At 46.8% G+C, this 17,838-nt stretch overlaps 1 long non-coding RNA gene across 2 annotated transcripts; it reads left to right on the top strand.

The window, feature by feature from the left end:
- Positions 1-1,865: 1,865 nt before the first annotated feature.
- On the top strand, positions 1,866-7,278 carry LOC113912871. Of its 2 annotated transcripts, XR_003517021.2 has the most exons (4): positions 1,866-2,712; positions 2,990-3,109; positions 3,734-3,849; positions 7,031-7,278. It is a non-coding gene; the product is annotated as an uncharacterized LOC113912871 (long non-coding RNA). The 2 variants fall into 2 exon arrangements; XR_003517020.2 differs by having other exon boundaries at positions 1,870-3,109.
- The last annotated feature ends 10,560 nt before the right edge of the window (positions 7,279-17,838 follow it).

Here is a 17,838-nt window from a genome sequence, read left to right as displayed (position 1 = left end):
TAATAGTAACAGTAATATTCAGGGCTTGTAAGATTTCAGTAAATAACCCAAATTAAGCCTTCTTTTTGAAGCTCCCATTACTCCTTCCTGAATCCCTTTCCCTCCCCAAAGTGATATGAGTATAATATTTTAAGTTATTTCTCTGGAAGCATTCTCAAATGTTAAGAATGATGCAGAGGCTGATTAGCCATCTGACCTTGACGAAGCTTCCAGACTTCTGAGAGGAGCCTCCTCAGTCAATTTATTGAGGTATAACCTGCATACAATAAAATGCACCCATCTTAGAGTAGGGTGAGCTTTGACAACTATATACACCCACATAGCCACTTCAATGGCTATGGGACATTTCCATCATCCCAAAAGAGTTCCCTGTCCCATCCCAGGCACCTCCCCTGGCGCTACTCCCAGACAACCAATGGTGGGCTTTCTGTGGATTATGGAGTAGATTTGCCTTTTCTAAGGTTTTCACAAGGGAGTCATACAGTATGTATTTTTTTGTGCTTGGCTTAGATTCATCCACTGTTGCTTGTATCAGCAATTCGATCCTATTATTCCTACACAAGGACCTAACAAGTGAGTGGGTTGCTTCCAATGTGCCTCCTGGGACAGGTTGGGCCTAGGAACCGGCGGGTCTCTGGCTCAGCTGGGGCTTCAGTGCTAACCACACAGGGCCTGGCCCATAGTAGGCGCTCAATTTGTAGTGAGTAAATTGATTAACCATGCAGTATCTGTGAAAGGCAGAAACCACCAGATCATGTGGTGAGTCATCTCATTCCTTTTCAAGCAGCCCCCCCCCCCCCACAGAGTGGAGAGGCAGGGGGTAAAACTTAAACAGGATGAAGTGGAAAGGACGGTTTAAAATAAAGCGTAAGCAAGCCGACTGGGGAATAGTCCCTGGGTTCATTATCCAGCAGAGCCCGGCCCTCCCCGCGCCCGCCCCCACCAGGGATAATTAAAAGCTCGACTCCTCGGTCCCTTCCCTGGGGAGGCGGCGGTGCTCCCCGGGTGAATGGGCTCTGAGGAATGAAAAACGACACAGTGGCCTCATTGTTCGGCGGCCGGGGAAACTGAGGCCAGAGGGCGGGAGGGAGGCCGCCGGGTGACTGGAGGCTGGGTCACCGCGTGAGTCAGCGGCGCAGACGGGCGAGATCGCTGTCATTAAGGTTTACAGGTCGGCCGCCGCCACCGCGGCTGTGCGGCCCGCGCCCCGCCCGGCCCAGGTCCCCGCGCCCCGCTCGGCCACCACGCCTCGGCGCCCGGCAGGGGCGCCCCCACCGGTTGCCGCTGCGCCCGCGGAGGCCCCGGGCAGCGGGGCGGGGGCGGGGAGCCGGGCCGGGGAGCCGGGCCGGGGGGCGGAGTCGGCCCCGGGCCCGGCCCGCGCCGCAGCTCCGCCTCCTCGGCTCCCGGGCCCGCCCACTGGCGGCGCGCCGCTCCGGGCCCGGCCAGCGGCTGGAACCTGAGCCCTGGGGTGGCCCCTGCCCCCGCCGAGCTTCTACCTGCGCCACCCGCGCGGCGCCCCGGGAGACGGCGCGGGCACTGGGAGCTCGGCGCCGGGAAGACGGCGCACGGCCGGGGCCCGGTCTCCGCCCGGCGCCGCCGCCGCGCGCGCTCCCGCCGCCTCCGCCCCCCCCCCAGGCGCCCCCGGAGCCGGGGCCCGGGCGCGCGCAGAGCCCGGCACGGTGGGCGACGGGGCCCGGGCACCCCCGGCCTTTGACCCCCGCAGCCCGGAAGCGGGTGGGAAGCTGGGCTGTTCCGGCGGTTATTTCAGAGGAGCAGGGAGCACCCCCGTCTCCCGCCTCCCCGAGTCCCCCGGGAGCGTCCTCCCCCAGCCCCACCCCCTCGCCTCCCCTGCACCCCGCGCGGAATAATGCTCCCCTCCTCCTCCCCTCTCCTCCTGGGCTCCTAGCCCGCCCGCTTGCCAGCCCGGGCGGCGGCGGGACCGCAGGGCCCCGTGCCTCGGCCTCTCCCCCGACGCCTGGCCCCCCCTCGCCGCCCAGTGGGACCGGGCGGGGGCGGGGTGGGGGGAGAGGGAGAAGGGTGCAGTTACGGAGGGGACCCGGGCAGACGCCGCGGCCACGCCTGGCACCCTGTGCCGGGCGGGTGGGGGTGGCGAGGGTGGCGGGGCCGGGGTCACCCGGAGGGGACGCGTCGGAGAGGGCCAGGCGGAACCAGCGCCCTGCCTAACCTGAGGGGGTGGCCCGGGGGTGTGCACCGCTGGACCTGATGTGGTCCTGAAGGCGTCCTTAAATTGTTAAAAATAGTCTCGCTGTATAGAGAAGAACACTGGAACCTTTTAAGTCCCCATCCCCTCGCCTGAGTCCGGAGTGAAACTCCAAACATACTTATTAAGAAACTGTTGCTTTATTTTGACTCGTTTACATAAATTTTCCACTTTGGGGGGATGGTGGTGGGCTTGTGGAATTCCTAAAATAACTTTTAATGGAGCGAAGCCTTCCATTATGGGAAGCGCCTAGACGCGAGAGGCGTCTGGAGGCCTAGGTTCCCGTCACAGCCCTGCCACCAACTGGCTGAGCGACTGAGGCACATCGCCGCCCCTCTCGGCCGGGGTTAGGAGAGTGGACGCCCCCTCCACCCCGAAAGGGGAGACCGGAGAGCTGTCTCAACCATTAATAATGAGACTGGGTTTTCCTTCCTTAAAATGTTCTGATAGTATGGAGAGGCAACTTGGAGATGAGAATAAAAATAAAAGAGGTGAGAGCAGTTTGCTTTTCTCAGTGGTGTACTCTGTGCCTAACTCCGGTTATATTTATGGCTCGGTCAAGGTCACCTTCAGATCTGTGCAGGTCCATCAATTATATATTATCCTATCACTATGGGGAAACCTCCCATCACTTCAGAAGCTTCAGACCTTTGTACCATCCTCCTGCAAAAGGACCTGTGCGGAGGGGCACCAAGGGCCTGACGGGGAGGGACTTTTGAAGAATGAAGGTGGACAGGTGATGTCAACTTGATGTGTCACATCATTCAGGGAGCCATAACAGGTTTATGGCCCTGACCCGGGGAGGCCCTGCCCACCTTACCACCGAGGATCCGAGAAGCTGAGTACTGTGGACACCTGGGTGAAACAGCCATGAAGCTTTACTAACTGGTCAGTGCTCTGGTAACCTGTGGGGCCCCTTGCCTCCTCCCCTCCGCTCTGCAGGTGTGGGCTTCGGGGGTGGGGTGCCAGTGGGACAGAGCCCATAGTGATTCAGTGTGAAACAAAGCAAGTGTCAGGACCCCCTCTTCTCCCAGCAAACAAATGCATGCGGTGGCATCTCTGCGATGGGCCAGATGTGGCAGTGGGAGAGAAGCAAAGGGTTTAATTTAAAATGGTGGAATGTTGGGAAGAATGAAGAGAAGGGGATTAGGGCTCAACTTTGAAAGAAGGCAGGGGAACAATTACTTTAAAAGGTTTTAATTGGTCTTGTTCTGAGGAACTCACTCCTCCTTTGCTAAAACCCCAGGCCAGCTCAGACCTGCAGCTGGATTGCCCAAGTGCCTCCCTGTTTTTCCCCTTTGAACACTTGCTCTCAGAACAAATGCCTCTGTCGCCCTCCCTCTGGTGCCTTCTCCCTTTTCGTGTGTGTGTGTGTGTGTGTGTGTGTGTGTGTGTGTGTGTGTGTGTGTGTCTGTAGCTAGCTGGCTACTTATCTATCTTTATATAGCAGTTTTCCAGGCTGGCAGGTTGGAGGCCTTGCCAGAGGAGAACCTCTCTAATTTACTCTCCCAGCTCTGCAGCCTGACTCACTTGGGGCGGGTCTACACCACAGTCTAAGTACAGCGAAGGAGGAAAGTGACTTCAAGCAAACTGAAAACCATTTGGAAGAAGAGACAGTAGGCACACAGGTGAGCACATAGCTACTTAAATCATAGGAACAAACCAAAATCGGGGGAAAACCCCACAAAACACCGAACTAGATTAAAGTTGTTTACAGGGGCGCCTGGGTGGCTCAGGTGGTTGAGTGTCTGCCTTCGGCTCAGGTCACGATCCCAGAGTCCTGGGATCAAGTCCCGAATCAGGCTCCCTGCTCATCAGGGAGGCTGATTCTCCCTCTGCCTGATGCTCCCCCTGCTTGTGCTCTCTATCAAATGAATAAATAAAATTTTAAAAATAAATAAATAAAGTTGTTTACACGGGTGCCTAGGTGGCTCAGGTGGTTGAGCGTCTGCCTTCAGCTCAGGTCATGATCTCCTGTTCCTGGGATTGAGCCCCATATTGGTCTCCCAGCTCAGAGGGGAGTCTGCTTTTCCCGCTGCCTCTGCCTCTCCCCCTGCTTATACACTCTCTCTCTCTCTCAAGTGAATAAACAAAATCTTAAAAAAATAATAATGTTGCTTACAAATGGCTGGTTGGTACTAGATAATAAGGCTAGACTGTTTCCCGCCATGGGGAATGCTTGCATCTTGAGGGAGAAGATGAGTTAAAAAGCCACCAACCTGGGATGCCTGGGTGGCTCAGTCGGTTAAGCATCTTGCCTTCAGCTCAGATTGATCCCACCTGGGGCTCCTTGCTCAGTGGGGAGCCTGCTTCTCTCTCTACCTGCTCTGCCCATCACTCCCCCTCCTTGTGCACGCACTCTCTCTCTCTCTCACTGATAAATAAATAAAATCTTAAAAAAAAAAAAAAAAAGCCAATCTACTCTTTGAGCAAAGGGCCTATTCTAGGCCTGGGGCAGGAAATACTCAAGATGAGCCTAGAGCAGCTTTGTAGTGCCAGAAGGTACGGAAGTACTCTAAGAGCAAAAGGGTGGGGATATGTTAAAGGAACCAACCTGAAATAGCTCCTGATAACCAAGGTTGGAACAATGTGAGCATAAATAAATAAATAATGTCATACTGGATTTTAATCCAAAGTATAAAATAAACATCCACAAAGGAATTCATACTGATACAAAGAAACGACTGATGCGTAAATAAATAAATGGGGGAGAAGAGTCAAATCTCCCATATAGAAAATTCCAAACAATTTATGTAGATATTGTCCCCTCAAGTAAGTAGAGCTTAATTCCACCGCCACCCCACCCCCCGCCTTGAGTGAGGGCTGTGCTTAGTGACTTGCTTCCCAAGGATGTGGTTTAGAAAGGATGGTAAGAGTAATTTTGCAGTGGAGATACCTGGCAAACACTACCCCAGGTAGGTGACGAAGATCAACATCATTAGTGGTAAGTCCTATTACTAGCACGCATCCCTGATCTGATATGATGAGAACGCACTTCACCTCTCCCCCAAACCCTGGTCTAACCATGAGAAAAACATCAGACAAACCCAGGTGAGGGACATCTTATAAAATTCCTGACCAGTACTTCTCAAAACTGTCAAGGTCGTCAAAAACAAGGAAAATTTGAGATGCTATCACAACCCAGAGGAGCCTAAGGAGATGCGAGGATTAAATATAAGCCGGTATCCTAGGTGGATCCTGGAAGAGGGAAGGATGTTAGGGAAAACTGGTGGAACCAGAATGAAGTATGGAGTTTGGTTAATAGCAGTATATCGTATACCGGCGCGGTTTCTGAGTTCTGGTGACAAATGGCACCATAGTAATGTTAAGAGGTTAATAATAGGAGAGATTGAGTATGGGACATATGGGACCTGTCTGCACTCTCTTTGCAACTTTTCTGTAAATCTAAAACTGTTCTGGGGCACCTGGGTGGCTCTGTCGGTTAAGGGTGCGACCCTTGGTTTCAGCTCAGGTCCTGATAGGAGGTTCGTAAGATCGAGCCCCACGTTTAGCTCTGTGCTCAACATGGAGTCTGCCTGAGATTCTCTCTCCCTGCCCCCCTGCCCTTCCCGCTCATGCTCGCGCTCTCTCACTCTTTCTCTCAAACACATAAATCTTTAAAAAAAAAAAAAAATAGGAAAAATAAAACTGTTCTAAAAGAAAAAGTAAAAACAAAACAAGACAAAAACTGGTCTGGCTCGGGTTTTAATGTCACAGGACTTAGGTGTCCTAAGGAGAAGGGGATGGGCTAACAATGGAGCCCAGACACCCTGAGAGAGACTGCTGAGACACAGTTGGTGAGTTGATCAGGCAGAGTAAAATAATTTGGTTTTTAAGTCATTTCATGGTCTATATAAGGTGGTTTTAAAGCAGCTTGCTGTGTGTTGCCCAAACCAAAAACACCGCCATCTTGAAATTCCTTTACAGGTAAACATAAATTTTTAGTTGCTTAAAAAGAAAGCACATTAAGGGTGCCTGGCTGGCAATCAGTGGAGCTTGGGACTCTTGATCTCAGGGTTGTGGGTTCGAGCCCCACGTTGGGTGTAGAGATTACTTAAAATCCTAAAAAAAAAAAAAAAAAAGTAATGTAGTGGTCCCATCTATTTAAAGTTCAACAGCAGGCAAAAGTAATCTCAGGTGTGAGGAGTCCGAAGAGTGGTTATCGGTGTTGGGGGTGGCTGGCAGAATCTGAATGAGTGAGCTTTGAGGTACTAGCAATGTTCTGGGTTTCGACCCGGGCGCCGGTGATATGGATGTTTTCCATTTGTGAAAATTCACCAAGCTGTATGCTTACGATCCATGCACTTTTCTGTAAGTTATACAGCAATAAAACATTTACAAATGATAAAATCTACCTGTTTTCAAACCTCAGACTTTAGAGCTGGGAAAGACCACCATGCCTCTCTCTTCCCCCCAGAAGGCAAAAATCTAGAGTGGTCTAATAGTTGTGCCCATCCCTGCTAACAAGGGTTTTCCACTGGACGGCTCTACGGAGCAGTAAGAACCCTTTAACCCACTGGCAAGTCTGGGCACAGGCACATCTTCGGGGAGGGAACCTTGAGGAAGGGCAGAACCAGCACCAACCTAGGTGACGTTACACCAAACTTATATTCATCTGTGCCTCAGTTTGCCCACTGTTAAGGAGGATCTCCAACTACTGTACTGTGTCTGTAGATCACCAAAATATATCACCCTGTCGTCATTAGTCGGACTAGTCTTAGTCTTTCAGATTCCTCAGATTCTATTGTGTCCTTAGGTCCTGGAAAATCGGGGCTGGGGGAAATGTTGGTGATTCGAGCTCTGTTACAGTGTGACGAAGTCTGCGCTGGAGCTAGAAGGACGAGTATGCCCGCAGCTCTGTCCCGAACTGACCTCAAAGGGCCATCAGAGGACTGCCGTGAGGTGCAGCGAAGGGGACGCGGAGCCGCACGGGGATAAAACCACTCGCCCAGGGTCACCAGGCTAATGCTCCTTAAAGGTTCTTGTCTCAGTCATGTCCTCTAACCGGCTGGCTCACCAAGCTGCCGCTGTGACCAGGAGTTGTATTGTTTCCTTAAATAAAGTAGTTTTTTTTTTGTTTCCGTAACTTCTTTTATTGAAGAAAATCTAGAAAAGTGAAAAGCATGACAATCAGAATTTACTTGTCATTCCAGCACTCAAAAATGCAGCTATTTGAAAGTTTTCACGTTGTGAAAGGACACCTATTATGGCATTACATTTTTGTATTTTTTTAATATTTAGTTTTTGTGGCTAAGTTAAGCAGGAGAATGGGAATTCTTGGTTCGCCATTGTTGGGAGTTGAATGGGTCTCCAGAGACTCCTCCGAGGGCCTGGAGATGATGGGTGGAGTAGAGTCACGGGCAGGGTGGAGGAACGGGGGACAGGGCCAGCTTGCCTTATACCCAGGACATCCCATGGAGGCTTTTAGAGGGGTTTCTCTCTTGCAGAATTGTAACATCAAACTCACAAATCCGTCCTCTGAGAACTGAGTTCATCTTTAAGGTTGGGTTATCTTTTTTTTTTTTTTAAGTATTTTTATTTATTTATTTTTTTAAGTAAACTCTACCCCCAACATGGGGCTTGGATCCCCAACCCTGAGATCAAGAGTCACATGCTCTTCTGACTGAGCCAGCCAGGGACCCCAAAGATTTTTTATTTTTAAGCAATCTCTACCCCCAGAGCGGGGCTCGAACTCACAACCCTGAAATCAAGAATTGCACCCTCTACGGAAGTTGCATGCTCTACCAACTGAGCCAGCCAGGTGCCCCTTAACGTTTTTTTTTAAGAGCAATATAGACTCACCTGCAGTTGTAAGAAATACTATAGAGAGATCCTGTAAACCCTTTACTCAGTTTCCCCTGATGAGAACATCTTGCATTAAGATTGTCTTTTGGGGGCGCCCGGCTGGCTCAGTTGGTAGAGCATGCAACTCTTGACCTCAGGGTTGTGAGCTCGAGGCCCATGTTGGTTGTAGAGTTTATTTAAAAATAAAATCTTAAAAAAAGTATGTCTTTTTGTGTGATCTAAGAGACTTAAGCTTAGCAGAAGATCATCAAGCTAAATCTCCTTCTTTTACTGGTAAGAAAGCTGAGGCCTGGGGTAGGCAAGCAAATTTCCTGAGCTCACAGCTAGGTATGGCGGCAGTCTCTAAACCTTCTCCCTCTGGGCCTCGGAGGCTTTGTATACACGGGATTTCATTTTCTGTTCTCCAAACTGCCTGGGATTAGGCTGGTTTCGCAGATAGGAGTAGACATCCTCTTGGGTTTTCTTCTTCCCCAGTGGTAAAGCAACAAAGGTTTATTTTCCACCTGTATTCCACATCCATCGCAGGCTGGCTGGTGCGGGGGTGGGGGCAGGTAACAGGGGTGGGGGCTCTGCTCTGCAGGCCCCCACTGAGAGGGTTTCATCTGTGCGTGTGCATGATTACCAAGGGCGGGGAAATGAGCACACGGCGACCATAGACTGGCTCTGTTGCTCACTTTGCCCTCTCAAGTCAGGTAGCTACACCTACTTCAAGGGGGCAAGGAAGTACGTTTCAATATTGGGAAATATTTGTTGGGCAGCACTAATAAATGCCCCGATAACCCTCAGTCTATCAGGAGGGACAGGCTTTTTGAGTTGGTCATTGGCAGGCTTCTGTCTTTGCATGATTAGGGTGCTGGTTTTCTGATTTCACATTTCTTTTGGTGTTGTGCTGCCTTCTTTGTCCGTCTCCCAGAGGGGTGGGCAGCAGTCAGGGGGTCCTTCAGCTTTATCTCCCCAGGGAGGGAAAGGCTGGGGGAAGCATGCCTGCATCCCCAAGCCAATGAGTTCTGGAAGATTCTCTTGAAAATGCTAATATGGGGCGGCTGGGTGGCTCAGTTGTTAAGTGTCTGCCTTCAGCTCAGGTCATGATCCCAGGGTCCTGGGATGGGAGCCCCACATTGGGCTCCCTGCTTGGCAGGAAGCCTGCTTCTCCCTCTCCCACTCCCCCTGCTTGTGTTCCCTCTCTCGCTGTGTCTCTCTCTGTCAAATAAATAAATAAAATCTTAAAAAAAAAAAAAAAAGAAAATGCTAATATAATCTGAGGCTGTGTTAATAAAAGGGAGATGATAGTTCTGGTATATTATGTCACTACTTGGACTACTTTATTCATTCAATCATTCAACACTCATGCCTAGGATATTCCAGACCCCAACAACTGTGATCTGTGTACCATTCCAACTTTCAGCAGGAGTGCTGACCAACTGAGGATCCCCAAAGCAGGGTGACCATGATGGTGAGGGATCTGAGACAATCGCCTGACAGAACAGGGCATGTTCAGTTCATAGGCGAGGAGGGGGAGGATGTAGTAAGCGTCTTCAAGTACATTATATTTGCCGCATGGCTGCTGAAGGCAGGAGGTGGATGAATGGATGGAAGTTATCATCAGGCAAACTTCAGCTCACTTTGGGTTCAGCCTTTTAACTAGAAAGTCCGCCAAGGGAAGAACAGTCTTCCTTGAAAGCAGGGAATTCTCAGTCCCTGAAAGTCCTCAAACAGGCCGGATGATCTCTTTTATTGATCATTTCTAAAGCTCTTCCTGATACTGAGTCCATAATTCCCAAGGAAAAAGACTTTCCAGCATCTCTTATGTCAGGATTTAAAGTTTCATCTTTGACTACAAATGAAATCATCTACCTCTTAGCATAAGAGTTGGTCTTTTTCAAGTACAGTTCAATTTAAATAGTAACAAGATAGAGGAAAGTTACCCTACAGCTAACACTCACAGAGCATGGACTATGTGTCAGGTACTTTTCTAAGCGCTTTACATATATTAATCAAATTATTAATCTCTTTAATTCTCAGAACAATCCTACCAGGAAGGTGCCAGTCTTGTCAACCCACTTTACAGATGTGAATATGAGGCACATTGCTAGTAAGGGGCAGAGCCAAGATTGCAATCCAGGTGGTCTGACTCCAGAGTTGGTGCTTCTAACCACGGCCTCTCATAACACCCCTATTTGACAGCTGAGGAACTGGGGCCCATTGGGATTTAGGGATGTGTCTGTGGTCACTGGGCTTGTTGAGTGGTAGCACCTAGATCGGGATGGAACCCAGTCTCCTAGCTACCCCAGTATGCTCAGTCTAGAGGGCTTTCGCCACCTATGACCACACATCCAGTTAGGGGCCTGCACAATTGATTGCATTGATTGACACGGCTGTGCCATGAAGACTGAAGCACATGTTCCAGATCTCCCAGAAAGTTGGGGACAAAGCTATGATGATCCCTATATGCTTTTCTTTTCTTAATATTTTTTTTAAGATTTTATTTTTTTAAGTAATCTCTACACTCAGTGTGGGGCTCCAACTCATGACCCAGAGATCAAGAATCACGTGCTCTTCTGACTGAGCCAGCCAGGGGCCCCTCCATATGCTTCTCTAAAATGGTGAAATGTTTGTCTCGCCTCATGTCCCAGAATTTGACATTCTTCTCCTCCTTCATCTCATGGCCATGAAACTTCCTGAGTCCTAAATTCTGTCTCCCTCTCCCCAGGACTTGCCCACTCACCTAACCTCTAAAAGCGAGTTTGTGTTAATTTGGGCCAGCAAAGATTTGGGTATTTTATGTAGGCTAAATTTGCCAATCTTTTAAGGCTTCTGAGTTTAGAAAAAGTTTTCTTACTCTGAAATTTTAGAAGAATTCCCTCTTATGTTCTTCTAATATAGTTATGGCTTTTGTTTTTCTATTTAAATCTTTGCTCCATCTGAAGTTTCCTTTGTTATATGGAATGAAGTAGATAACCAGTGTTCTTTTCCCCCATATCTTCATTGAGTTGTCCTGATGCTATTTATTGGATATCCATTTTCTCTCCACTGGTTTGAGGTACCATCTCCATACAAAATTAAATTCCATATATATTTGAAATCATACAGAGTATGTTCTCTGACCATTGTGAAACTAAGATGCAAAGAGATAGCTAGAAAATCCCCCAAATGTTTGGAAATCCAGCAACCTACATCTAAAGTAACCTGTGGGGCGCCTGGGTGGCTCAGTTGGTTAAGCAACTGCCTTCGGCTCAGGTCATGATCCTGGAGTCCCGGGATCGAGTCCCACGTCGGGCTCCCTGCTCAGCAGGGAGTCTGCTTCTCCCTCTGACCCTCTTCCTTCTCCTGCTCTCTGTCTTTCATTCTCTCTCTCTCAAATAAAGAAATAAATAAAAGACTAAAGTAACCCGTGGGGGGAGGGGCGGGCTGGGGCACCTGGCGGGCTCCATTGGAAGAGCATGGGACTCTTGATCTTAGCCTCGTTGAGTTCCAGCCCCATGTTGGGTGCAGAGATTACTTAAAAGAAATAAATAAATAAACCTAAAAAAATTTTTTTTCTTAGTTAAATAAAATAATCTACGGCAAAATGGAAAGTAGAAAATATTTTTAATGAAATGACAATGAAAACAAACTCAAAACTTGTGGGCTACAGCTAAAGTCATACTGAAAGACATGCAGTCTTACGCATATATTACCATAAAAGAAAGGCGAAAAATCAGTGATCAAATTAGTAGATTTCAATTAGTAAGGGGAAAAAAGAACATATTAAGCACAAAAAAAGGGAAGAAAACACTAAAAAAAGGGCGAAAATTAGCAAAATAGAAAATAAACATATAACAGAAAATTATCAAAGCCATAAGTGGGTTCTTTGAAAAAACTGTATATTTTTTCAAAAGTTTTTTTAAATTTTTTTAAAGATTTTATTTATTTATTTATTTATTTATTTATTTATTTATTTATTTGAGAGAGAGAATGAGAGAGAGAGAGAGAGAGAGCATGAGAGGGGGGAGCGTCAGAGGGAGAAGCACACTCCCCGCTGAGCAGGGAGCCCGAGACAGGACTCGATCCCCAGACTCCAGGATCACGACCTGAGCCAAAGGCAGTCGCCTAACCAACTGAGCCACCCAGGCGCCCTTTTTTCAAAAGTTTTATTGAGAAATAATTGAACAAAACCACATATATTTAAACCAATGTCTGGCCTCTCAATTCTGTTGCATGGATCTCTCTATTTATGCCAGTGTCAGTAAAACATTATTTTAATTACTAAAACTTTATAGTGTTTTTAAAATTTTTTTTATTTAAATTCAATTTTGTTAACATATAGTGTATTATTAGTTTCAGGGGTAGGATTTAGTGATTCATCAGTTGCATATAACACCCAGTGCTCATTACATCAAGAGCCCTCCTAAACACCCATCACCCAATTTCCCCATCCCCCCACCCACCTCCCCTCCAACAACCCTCCATTTGTTTCCATAGTTAAGAGTCTTTTATGGTCTGCCTCCCTCTCTGTTTTTATCTTATTTTATTTTTCCTGCCCTTCCCCTATGTTCATCTTCTTGTTTCTTTAATTCCACATATGAGTGAAATCCTATGGTATTTGTCTTTCTCTGTCTTAATTCGCTTAGCATAATACCCTCTAGCACCATCCACGTGGTTGCAAATGGCAGCAATTGCACTACTAGGCATTTATCCACAGAATACAAAAATAGTGATTCGAAGGGGCATCTGCACCCCAGTGTTTATAGCAGCGGTGTCCACAATAGCCAAAATATGGAAAGAGCCCAGATGTCCATAGATAAATGGATAAAGAAGATGTAGTGTATATATACACAATGGAATATTACTCAGCTTTATAATGTTTTTTAACATTTGGTTGGACTCGTCCCTGTCCCTCGGTCTGCTTTTTCAATTTCTTTTTTATTTTAAAAGATTTTTTTTTAAGATTTTATTTATTTATTCATGAGAGACAGAGACAGAGAGAGAGAGAGTGAGGCAGAGGGAGAAGCAGGCTCCCAAGGAGCAGGGAGCCCGATGTGGGACTCGATCCCAAGACCCTGGGATCATGACCTGAGCTGAAGGCAGCCGCTTAACCATCTGAGCCAGCCAGGCGCCCTCAATTTCTTTTTTAATGATTTATTTATTTATGAGAGAGAGAGAGAGAGAGAGAGAGAGAGAGAGAGAGAGAGAGTGTGTGTGTGTGCGCGCGCGCATGTGCGCACACGCGGGCGCGCGCGTGAGCAGGAGGAGAGGCAGAGGGAGAGAAACTCAAGCAGACTCCCTGCTAAGTGCGGAGTCTGACAGGGCTGGCTGGATCTCACAGCACTGAGATCATGACCTGAACCAGAACCAAGAGTCAGACACTCAACCAACTGAGGCACCCAGGCGCCCCTGCTTTTTCAATTTTTTAAACTCTAGACTTAGTCTATCAGCCTGGTCAGTTCCCCTGCATATCCCTTGCTTTAAATCCTTCTGGCATTTCTATTGGGATCAATTTAAATTATACATTAATTTGAGAAGGATTCTCAACTTTGTACCACTGAGTCTTCCTATCCAAGAAGAGGGTATGTCTTTTCATTTATTCAAGTCTTCTTTAGTGTTTGAAAATTTTCTTCATATAGATCATGCATATTTTTGGAATGGTTTCCCTAAGTATTTTATTTTTTTGGTTGCCATTGAAAATGGAAACTTTTCTTCAAATATATTTTATAGTTTCGGTTGGTCAGCTTCCAATATCTCTATTTAACATGTAACGAAGACTGTTTTGGACATTTTAGCTAAACCCATATGAATCATACTTGTCAACCACATCCTCTTCAAGCATGAAATACACATCCGACCTTATGTTTCTTTCCTACTTCTGACAAACAATCTTTAGGCAATTGCTGATATAAATATCCCGAAAGTTTCAGCAAAACTGCTGCAGATGCCCCAAAGCAGCACAAAATATGTGGGGCCACAGTTACCTAATCAAAAATATTTGTCACAAATATCAATATTGTGCCCTGGGTACTTTGTAGACAGACAGTGTGCATCGCAGGTCTGATTCATCTGCAGGAGAGCTTACTGGAATCATACCCTGTACCTGTGCCAACTACTTCCTCAGCATACCGGGATCCAGCAGGGATCCGGAGATACTCCTGTGGGCTCTAAAGTCTTTTTCATATTAATTTATCATTTTCCCCACATAAAAGTAATTAATACATCCTCATCATGGAACATTAGGAAACATATAAAGAAGAACATAAAAATGCATTTATAATCCCTACCACCCAGAGATAACCACTAGTTTGTTTTCTCATGATCTTTTTTCCTTGCAAATATACCAGTACGCATATTCCAAAATTGAGATCACCCCGGGTAGATGGTTTTGAATCTTCTTTTTTTTGGTAAAGATTTTATTTATTTATTTGAGAGAGAATGAGAGAGAGAGAGAGAGAGAGAGAGAGAGCATGAGAGGGGGGAGGGTCAGAGGGAGAAGCAGACTCCCCGCTGAGCAGGGAGCCCGATGTGGGACTCGATCCCGGGACTCCAGGATCATGACCTGAGCCGAAGGCAGTCACTTAACCAACTGAGCCACCCAGGCGCCCAGTTTTGAGTCTTCTTTCTATGACTATTTTGCCATGTCATTATACGTTCTTCTAAAGCAAGCTTTTTAATGGCTGCATGGTGTTTCCTAACGTTCTATAATCTATTTACTATTATTATTTTGCTCTTAGGTTGTTTCTAGTTTTTCAAAAATAAGACCTAAGTCAACAGTTTTGTGCAAACATCTTTGCTGTCTTTACTGTTTATGTCCTTTGGATACATTCCTAGATGGATTACTGGGTCATAAATTAGGAAAACTTTAAAATATTGTGGTGAAAATAGGGGGCCTGGGTGGCTCAGTCGGCTAAGTGTCTGCCTTCGGCTCAGGTCATGATTCTGGGGTCCTGAGATTGAGCCCTGCATCAGGGTCCCTGCTCAGTGGGGAGCCTGCTTCTCCCTCTCCCTGCCCCCCTGCTCATTCTCTCTCTCTCTGTTGAATAAAATCTTTAAAACTAAAAAAAAAGAAAATTGTGATGAAATATCCATATCATCAGATTTACCATCTTGACCAATTTTTCAGTGTATGGTTCAGTGGCATTAAAGTACATTCACACTCTTGGGCAACCATTGCCACAACCCACCTCCGAAACTTTCCTCATTTTGCAAAACTGAAACTCTGTACCCATTAAACACTAACTCCCCATATGCTTCTCTCCCCTGTTACTTCTGTTTGACTTTCTGTTTCTATGAATTTGACTCCTCTAAGTACCTAGGATTCAATGAAGTCGCAGAGTATTTGTACTTTTGTGACTGGCTTATTTCATATAGCATAATGTGTTCAAGATTCATCCATGTTGTAGCACATGTCAGAAAATGTCCTCCCTTTTTAAGGCTGGATAATATCCCACTGTGTGTATAGACCACATTTTGTTTATTGATAGGAACATTATTTAAAAGATTTGATTGATTGATTGGAGGAGGGGAGGGGCAGAAGGGGAGGGAGAGGGAGAGAATCTCAAGCAGACTCCCCACTGAGTGCAGAGCTGGCTGTGGTATGATCCTACCACCCTGAGATGACCACCAAAGCCAAAACCAAGAGTCAGACGCCCAACTGACTGAGCCACCCAGATGCCCCTATTGATAGGAACATTTTTAGGGCTCTTTTTTTTTTTTTAAGATTTTGTTTATTTATTTGAGAGACAGAGAGACAGAGAATGCATGTGCAGGAGCAGGGGGAGGGGCAGAGGGAGAGGGAGAAGAAGATTCCCCACCGAGCAGGGAGCCCGACTTGGGGCTCGATCTCAGGACCCTGAGATCATGACCTGAGCTGAAGGCCAATGCTTAACTTACTGAACCACTCAGGCACCCCCTTTAAGGCTCTTGACTCAAATTATCTATTGCTGTCCAGAAAGACCATACCAATTTTCACGTCTGCCAGGATTGTATGAAATTAGAATTCTGAAGTTTGCACACCTAACTGTATTATATTAATTCATGGTCTAATTCATTCATATTGTACCTGCCTAGAGTTTTCATTTGTAGGTACGCAGCTTCCAGTTTTTGCAAAGGGACCTCCAAAGGACTCCCTTCTTCCAAATGTGTGTGTGTGGGGGTGTAATACACATATACATACCTATAACTGAAGATAAACATATTTAGTATTTTTTAAAAGAATAAAGGAGCTCTTCCACAGTTTGGATCAGAGCTTCAGAATCTAAACTGACGCTCAAACTGGTTATTTGTCAGATTTTGACCTCCCTGGGTTTCCTTTCTTTTAAACCTGATCTAATTTTTTTTTAAGATTTTATTTATTTATTTGAGAGAGAGAATGAGATAGAGAGAACATGAGAGGGGGGAGGGTCAGAGGGAGAAGCAGACTCCCTGCTGAGCAGGGAGCCCAACTGGGACTCCATCCCCGGACTCCAGGATCATGACCTGAGCCACCCAGGCGCCCATAACCTGATCTAATTTTTGTGTCTACCAAGAAAGGCACCAAAGGTTTCACTTCGGAGAAAACATCTGGAATTCGTATAGTATATTAAACTTTTCAAAAGGCATCACTTACATGATATCACCTAGTTTCTACAAGATGCCTAGGAAGCTGACAGGGTGATATTATCAATCACACTAGTGTAGACATAGATTCTAAGAAGAGACACTACCTGCTGGGTGTCCTACAGCCGGGCTGGGACCCAAGGACTCCAGCTCCTATCTCCTGACCCCTGTGTACTGCTTCAGTCTCCTCACTGACTCCCAACTCAGATTTGCTGTTGTCAGCGTGTGCTGCCCCTTTACTTGGCTTGTCAGCGTTCCTGAGTTGTCCAGGAATGTACTTTCTTGGAGAGGAAAGGAAATAGATATTTTAGCTACATACCGTGCTTGCCAGGCACCTAATAGGGACACTCAATAAATATTAATTAAAGAATGCAGCCACACTGGCTTATGTGCTGGCCAGATCCTTTGAAGTGTCAAGAATATTCCATGAGAGATGGAGTGTTGGGCTGGAAGGCTGTGTGGAGGCAGAGAGGACAGTGGAATTCTGGAGCAATGGAGCGTGTTCTCTGGGAAGGTGAAAATACCCCCAGGGGTCCCTATCCATTAGCTGGAGAGGAGGCAGAGAACGCACATGTGTTGAGTATCTTCGGGGGCCTGAATTTTCCCAGTCAGGCTGGGATTTAAAATCTGCTCTTCTACTTCTGCATTTCTCAAGCCAGTGGAAGACATTGGGGGACAGCTGGCTGGGGTGAAGGGTGAGTGTGATTCGTGGCAGGGTAGAGGGAGGTGGGTGGGAAATGGAATGGGTGTGTCCACCCTCCTCTGGCATCCTGCGGGGATTTAGTACTCATAGATAGAGTAGGTGCCTGTGGAGTGTCTCTGGCTTGACTGAGAACCAGCAGAAGACTGATGTGCCAGGAGGAGGCCTTCCCCTTCAGCCTGATGAGGGCTAGAAGAAGAGATGGGGATCTGTAACCCCACCCACTGCCTGAGACCACCCTCTCTTTGCATCAGGATCTGTTAGATGCAACAGCACATGCAAGGGACATGGGGCTCCTTTGGAAAGGCCAGAACCTTGTCAACAGTTTAGGACTCTGGGGCTTTTACAAGTGAGCCTATATCTGTTCTCCTAGGCCTCTTTTGGCAGTTTTTCTTTTTTTTCTTTTCCTTTTTTTTTTTTAAGTAAGTTTTACGTGTTTGTGCAATTTTAAACAAACGATCAATTCAGATTATTTTGGTGTCAGTTTCTTCACCATCTTCATCATGAGATTGTACTTAATATGCTCTTGTTAGCTCAAGGAGAAAAA

This window comes from Zalophus californianus, chromosome 14 (assembly GCF_009762305.2).
Source record: "Zalophus californianus isolate mZalCal1 chromosome 14, mZalCal1.pri.v2, whole genome shotgun sequence".
NCBI lineage: Eukaryota > Metazoa > Chordata > Mammalia > Carnivora > Otariidae > Zalophus > Zalophus californianus.
This window is presented reverse-complemented; position numbering and strand designations above follow the sequence as displayed.